Source organism: Oreochromis aureus, linkage group 3 (genome assembly GCF_013358895.1).
Source record: "Oreochromis aureus strain Israel breed Guangdong linkage group 3, ZZ_aureus, whole genome shotgun sequence".
NCBI lineage: Eukaryota > Metazoa > Chordata > Actinopteri > Cichliformes > Cichlidae > Oreochromis > Oreochromis aureus.
Window position 1 is genome coordinate 117,490,425 of NC_052944.1, and position 7,451 is coordinate 117,497,875.

The window sequence follows — 7,451 nt, forward strand, 5'->3', positions numbered from 1 at the left end:
ACAGTTTGTAATGACACAGGTCTGCAACCCAAAGGTCGTGGGTTCAATTCCACCTTGGTTAACATGTTTTTTTCCCTACAAATTAATACACTGTCACAGACCACTAATTCATATTGATCATTTATTACAATTCTGCAAACTTTTATGATTTTAGCAGCTTTTCAAATATTGACCTCAGATTCTTGTTAACACTCCATGGCACAAATACTGTTCCCTTTAGGCTCTGTGTATGTGTGTGTGTGTATCAATATTTCTCCCATTTTAAAGTATTACTCCTCTATAATTGTATTTCTGTTAAGTCAAAGTACTTTTACTACATCTTAGTACTTCTGCTCAATCATAGTATTTTGCCAAATCATGGTTTTTGTGCCAAATCATAATATTTGTGTTATGTTATAGTATTACTACTAAGTGGAGGAATTTCTGTCATGTTACAGTATATGTGCTGATTACAGTATTTCTGTATAATAGAATTTTGGCAAATCTCCTCAGACCAACACAAAGTCTGGAAACTCTGCATAGAAAGTCAATGGAGAGCTTGTTCACAATCACCGCTGGATTTCTGTAATGAGAGGCATTTTCAAATCGTCATATCTCCTTAACGCAGCGAAGTTAAGACATGAGGCTTGTGCCAATATATCTTCAGACACTCCTGACGCTCACAATTCAAGAATTTCTTTCTCACCTATTACTGTTCTGAAATGAGTTAGACTTGTTTGAGGGTAGGAAATTCGTCCTTCGCTCAGATTTCTTCAGATTTCAAACTCTGAAATGAACCACTTTTTCTCTCGTCATATCTTTTTAATGGATTTCACAGAGACCTGAAAATTTCCATGATTGTTCACCAAAGCCTGCTGTCTCTTACGGTGAAAGAATGATATTGATACTCCAAATAGATTTAGAGTTAGAAAGCGTTGTTTGAGGGCAAGTCAAGGCAGTTTTTGCTTTGCTCTACTCAGTTATGGTGCATTAGAAGTCAAATATCTTTAATAATTCATATTTTAATGATAAATTGCCAACACTTTAAGATTCCCCCATCTCTTCTGAACAAAACGGTGTAAGAATGACCGTTCTAGCCCCTACGGTTAGGAAATTATGGTCATTTGTTTGAGGGGAGTCGTCATTATGAGAAATAGACTGCAAAAATCCTGTGTCTCTCTGTGCTGTGTGCACCTGTTTTGGCGGGAAAAAGTGCACAGGCTCTCTGATTGGTGGATTCAAATTCAGCAGCTCCCAGGCTGCTTGACTGAGCTAGAAACTTACTTCTATGGAAGAAATATAGTATCATCAGAATCCAACTATTTTTAGAAATTGAATTTATAACACTGAATTTTTATCCTCCAAATTTCCCTGCAAAAATATTCACCTGCAAAAATTCACCTGCAAAAAATTCAACTGCAAAAATTCACCTGCAAAAATTCACCTGCAAAAAATTCACCATCAAATATTCACCTGCAAAAAATTCACCTGCAAAAATTCACCTGCAAAATTCACCTGCAAAAATTCACCATCAAATATTCACCTGAAAAAATTCACCTGCAAAAAATTCACAGTCAAATATTCACCAGCAAAAATTCACCTGCAAAATTCGCCTGCAAAATTCAACTGCAAAAGTGATGAACTTAAATGACCCAAGCCAGAGCAATCAGCACTAGATCGAGTCGAGCGGCTCTCAGCCAATTAAATTACGCTGTTTGATCACATGACATCGTTAGCCAGCAGTGTGTCTCCTAGAAGATAGCTGTTTAGAGGTGAGGATTAAGGCTGTATCCCAATTCAGGGTCTGCAGCCTTAAAATGCACGCAGCCTCAACGGTCTTCAAGGGCAGCGTGCTCAAAGACCGCTAAGGCCGGAAGTGCGAGGCTCGTGAAATGGGACGGTCTAGCCTCCGTCGCGCTTCCCAGGTTGCCTAGCAACCATAACACCAACCGCTGGAAACGTTTCATACAGCTTTGTTTGACAGAAATGAAGGAGAACATATTTTGTTCGTGTGTTTGTTTCTACACCAGCTTTGTGTGATTTAATAAGTATCTGAGGCTGAGACCACAGGACTGTAAAACATGATTGTTGGCCTTCATATCTGTACTGAACAGTCATTTAAGATTAGCTAGTAAACAACAATTAGCCAATGTTGTTCATGAGACTAAAGTCAGTGTAAATATGATATGGCCAATATTATAGTTATTATATTAATCATAAGTTATTACAGCAGTGAGTTTGAACTCTCAAATCAAATAACTTCTATTGTCACATCACATGTGCAGGTACACTGGTACAGCACATGTGGGTGAACTCTGTGTCAAATACTGAGCTTCAGTAAAGATTCAAGTTCCAGTTATTTATAAGTCCTATCACCTTAAATCTTCACTCAGACAAATATCTTTGACAGTGCATATATAGGTGTATTATATATAAGAGACAAATGTTGTTCGTTTAATATGTTGGCATTACTAAATTTGGCTCAATGCTTACATATATGTGTAAAAAGAAAATGTACGAGCTGTGAAAACTGTTTCTAATAAACAAAGAGTAGACTGATATATTAAATATTCCTTTATTGGGTGAGAAAATCAGACCATGTCATAACTGCTTTAAGTCATACAGAATAGATATCAGAGCCTTAAACAGGCTGACTTCTGCTAAATGGGTCAAACTGGGCAGAAACTATACAAACACATGACATCCTTATAGAATATGATGTAACACTATAGATCAACTTACCTCAGAATATATAAAGCATACAAACAATTACAACAATATGATGCAACAAACTACTAATCCAAAATACTGAAAGCTTCATAGAACTGAAACAAACATTTATTTTAGCTCCATTCTGCTGCTGATACATACTTTAGGTTTCTGAATATTAAACTTGTTTCTGCCTTTCATAGTGTGTAACTTGAAGGCCCTGAGTACTTTCTCCCACACTGAAAACACTGGGATGATAACATTATTTGAACATTACCTAATAAGACTGATTCAGGACAGACAATTAGTTATGTTAAACTTTCCTAGCAGTCCTTCACAAACAGGGAACAGTCTGTCTATTCTCTCCATCTGTCAGCTGCTGCTGGCTCTTCCTCCTCCTCTTCCTCACACACTGCTGAGTTTGTCCTGGTGGATCATCAGGGTGCAAAGCCTCAGATGATGTGCAGCAGTGGGTCCCTCAGTCTGTCCTCACTCTGGACACTTGCAGTTGTCACACATGGAAATCAAATGTGTGATAAGCTGCAGGATTCAAACACAAGTGTAACTTATAAATACATGTTCATACTTTTATTCCACAATCAGAGAGAAAGAAAAAGAGAGTGCAGGACAGACAGACAGGTGACAGTCTCAGGTGTACACACTGCTACAAAACAGCACAAGAGAAGGAGGATTTAGTGTTTGTGTTATTACGAGTGCTAAACAAGAAGAGTTCCCAGATGGTCCAGTGGACACATGTGACTCCTGTGATTAAAGCATCTTTCTTTCAGCTTAACGAGTGAACCGTCAGCTCGTTCAAACACACGTTAAAGTCCGTTTGGCTCGACACCACCGAACAGAGGCAGCAATATAACATAGCTAACATTAACAGTGCAGTGAATCCTGCTTGTGCCGTCATATTCAGGACTGCAAACCGAGCAGCATCACTGACTTTCAGCTTGTTGTGTTTGTGGATTTATGACTGACTTTAATTATCCATAAAATCATCACATTCTCTGTAAGAGAATCAATGAGTACTAAAATGTGCACCTTTACCTGTGTGTTTTCTGGAACAGGAACAGGGTGATATCTGTGACACAACTCCCACAGCTGGTTGGGACTCGTGTTGTTTTCTGTTCGCAGTGGATGGTTGTCCCATCCACTGCAAAATGTATTAAAATCATCCTCCAGTCGAGGAAGAAAGATGTAATGGCAGCAAAAGAGGTGTGCAGCATTTGAAATGTCAAGAAGGCCTTCTTCCTCAAGGTTGTGAAGAACATCGTAGTAAATGCATGCAACGGCCACCCAGAGGTCTCTCCACAGTCGCTCTATTCTGAAATAATATATAAAAAAAAAATATTTAAATTAGGTATGGCCTTTCTTTGGTGTGTATGAGAAATTCCCTGCTTGTTTCTAACCCTACATGAAATGTGTGCATGACAACAGTAATAATATATTATCAGGGCATGTAGGAAGGACCCAGGCATATCACTTAAAAGGTGCCAAAAGGGTTGTAATGATCAGTGGCAATACATGAGATGACAACCAGACCATTAACACAGAATGAACATTCAGGGAAGGAAGTAACAGACTGGAAAAGGTGTGTGAATAACTAAAAATAGGGCAGAGTCCTGAAGGCTCTTTGGGGTTTGTAGGACCTGTCCAATATTTTCTTCCTTGAGGGGTAAATAATGGAAATTGAAAGAAACAACAACAACAAAAACACCTGACACATATGAGACAATATATCCTGCTGGATAGGGCACTGTTCTCTAAAGACATTTTACTATAAAACTTTTTCATAAAACTATTGTTACGTTCTTTGTCTAGGCGAGTATCGAACGCAACAAGAAGTTGGCCCACCCACACACCACCCAAATAAGTACACAAACCACAATATCTTCTAAAAGTGCTAAGCAGCCATTTATTTTGCTTCAGCTGTGAGCAGTGCCAAAAATAACAAACAAAACTCCCTACTGGTCCCTATGCTGTCCTACACAAAATAAAAACCAACCAAAAGACAATCCACTTACCTAACTTTCTAACAAAAACAGGAGAAAACTTAATCAACAAAAATGGCTTCTCACACCTACTATGCTGCTGCAGTGAAGGATATATACACAAGGTGAACAAAATGTACGATCGCTACTTGACAAGACTATTTACAACTATTTACAAAACTAAGACACTAACACCAAACACACAAGTGGAACATGGTGGATACACAGACAGACCAGCCAGCACAAAGACAGAAGACGCGACTTAAATACACACAGAGAAACACAAGGAGATTACACACAGGTGGGGAACACAGCTGGGAATAATCAACCAGACGAGACAGAGGTAAAACTGAACACACTCACATGAGACGCAGACCTTCACAATAAAACAGGAAATGAGAACACTACACCAAGACGAAGACCTGACACTGAGAGACAGAATGACATATGGACCCTGAACTAAACTAAACGTAAGATACAACCGAGAACAAAATCCTTAAACATGACATAAAACACTGACAACATTAAATCATAACATTATACCCTTTAAATGTTTATGTATTTTTAAATAATGGAAATAAAGCTGCAACACCTTCCATCTTATGTCAGAAACATTTGAGGTTGACAGTATTTTATGAGAACAAACCTTTGATTGTGCACACTCATTCCTGAAATGAAACTGCCTCTTCCTGTGCCACGAACAGTAAACATCAGCCGTGCAACCTCCACATTTTCCCATCCGTGGTTGCAACGAATCCTGAAAACAAAGAAAAGTACCTCAAAACATTCGAAGCTTTAAACAAACTTAGATCTGATAATAAAGAACAACTTATGCCTTAATCAGAGTGTTTTTAAAATGTAAAAGAATCCTTAAAACCTTTGATTGCTACTGCTCTAGAAGGCATAAAAAAAAAAAAAAAAAATTGTCTCATGAATGCACTTTCCAGCATGTGTCAGTATGAAGTTTAATTTAACACAGCTGTTAAAACATTTTTCAGGATTTACCGGGTTGGTAACAATTATTTAGATTTATTGAATTTATAGGAAATTACACAAGTGCCATCTTGTATCATTATGATCTGTGTAAAGAGACAAGTTTAAGAATATTTTTGCAAAAATACGTTAAAGTTGGAAGTAATTGGCCGATGTTCCAATCTTGAAGATCAGCTGTGCCCATTTGTTGCACATTGTGGGAATGGAGAAGTTGAGGCCCTTGCAGGCTACCCACAATTTTCCCCAAACTGAGCGACCCAGCTAATTCAACACCTTTACCAAGCAGTGCTGTTATGTAATTGGATACAAGGGGTGAGACAGTAATATTTTCCCTCCTTGGTTGTAGCTCCCTGACATTACAAGGGTAATCATTTTATGATGTCGGGTTCAGTGTTACACCAGGATTTCAAATACAATATCATCATCAATAAGAATTAGTATTATCATTTCAGAATTGTAGGTAACCACTTTTAAATGCCATAGACTACTTATTTGTTTAATTTGATGTATTCTCTCTAGGAGAAAGCAGAGGGAATATCCCGTTTAACTTATGCTATCTGTTTAAGTTTAGATTTGTAAAGATATTGACCATATCCTTTTCTGAAAGTGTGGATATAATGGATGGGGTAAGGTACTGTCATGCCACAACTTTATAGTTGTTAAATTCTGGGTACAAGTATACATGCCCATCTTGTACATGTTTTTTAATATTATTATTATTATCATCATCATCATCATCACCATCCTACCCAATTACATGTTTCTTTTAATCAGGTTATGCTGTTTTAATGACTTTACAGTATAATTCACATTGTGTTCCTTCAATTTTCCCTAATTGTATGTTATATTAATCCCATATTTCCGTTTTAATATTTCTAATGTTTGCCTTGTTTTCTTCACTGCCTGGTCTGCTTCTGTCTCGCCTGTATGGATGCATTTACACCTAAATTTCCCCAACAAATGATGTTTTAATTCACAACTATTCCAGTGAAACACGAGTCTCCCATCTTCCTGATACCGGTCTCGAGTTTTTGGTCACCAAAGCATACACCAACTTCATACTGACGGACATATCACTGCCCTATTCCCGCCTTGTCTGACCGTGTTTTGTGGCTTTGGTTCACTTCACCTCACTCTTCCCCATTGTTGTCATTAAATCAGGCCGTTCTGCAACCATGGCAGCCATTCACTCTATGGCTTTATTCATGGTGTATTTTACCCCTTCACCAAATGCCGTTCTCGTTTCCCACATTATATTTGCAGTGTTCGTCTATCTATAAACATCTGTGGAGTATGGTTTTGTACCGAGTATCCTATTTTGTAGAGCACAGCATGTAAAGGTTAGCTCGGTTAGCAGGATGGTAGCATGTAGCGCTTAGTGAGACACGCATCAGGCGAGTTGAGCAAAGACCCGTCTGTGTACTTTATACGTGACCAGCGGTTTAAATAAAATTAACGTTTCAAAAGACAAACTTGAAGATAAAACATAATATACTTACCGGAGAACCGCCAGGGTTTGCCGCTCCTGAATTCAAAACTGCCTCTGCAGACAGGCAGGGGAGGCGCGAAATTTTCTTTGAGTTAGTCAAACGTTTTCCTCAGTTCGAGTAGATGATAAAATAAAAGAAAAATGAATGTGATTTTAAGTAGGACTAGGCGTCCTGTAATGATCTTTATTTAGGAGAAAACTTAATCCCTCACCTCTAAACAGCTCTCTTTTCAGGAGACACACTGCTGGCTAACGATGTCATGTGATCAAACAGCGTAATTTAA

General features: G+C 38.1%; 1 long non-coding RNA gene across 1 annotated transcript; it reads right to left on the reverse strand.

Moving 5' to 3' along the window:
- Positions 1-3,169: 3,169 nt before the first annotated feature.
- Positions 3,170-7,245, reverse strand: LOC120437952. Its single transcript, XR_005611525.1, has 4 exons — positions 7,178-7,245; positions 5,332-5,442; positions 3,742-4,018; positions 3,170-3,228 (listed from the first exon to the last, which is right to left on the reverse strand). It is a non-coding gene; the product is annotated as an uncharacterized LOC120437952 (long non-coding RNA).
- Between the last annotated feature and the right edge of the window lie 206 nt (positions 7,246-7,451).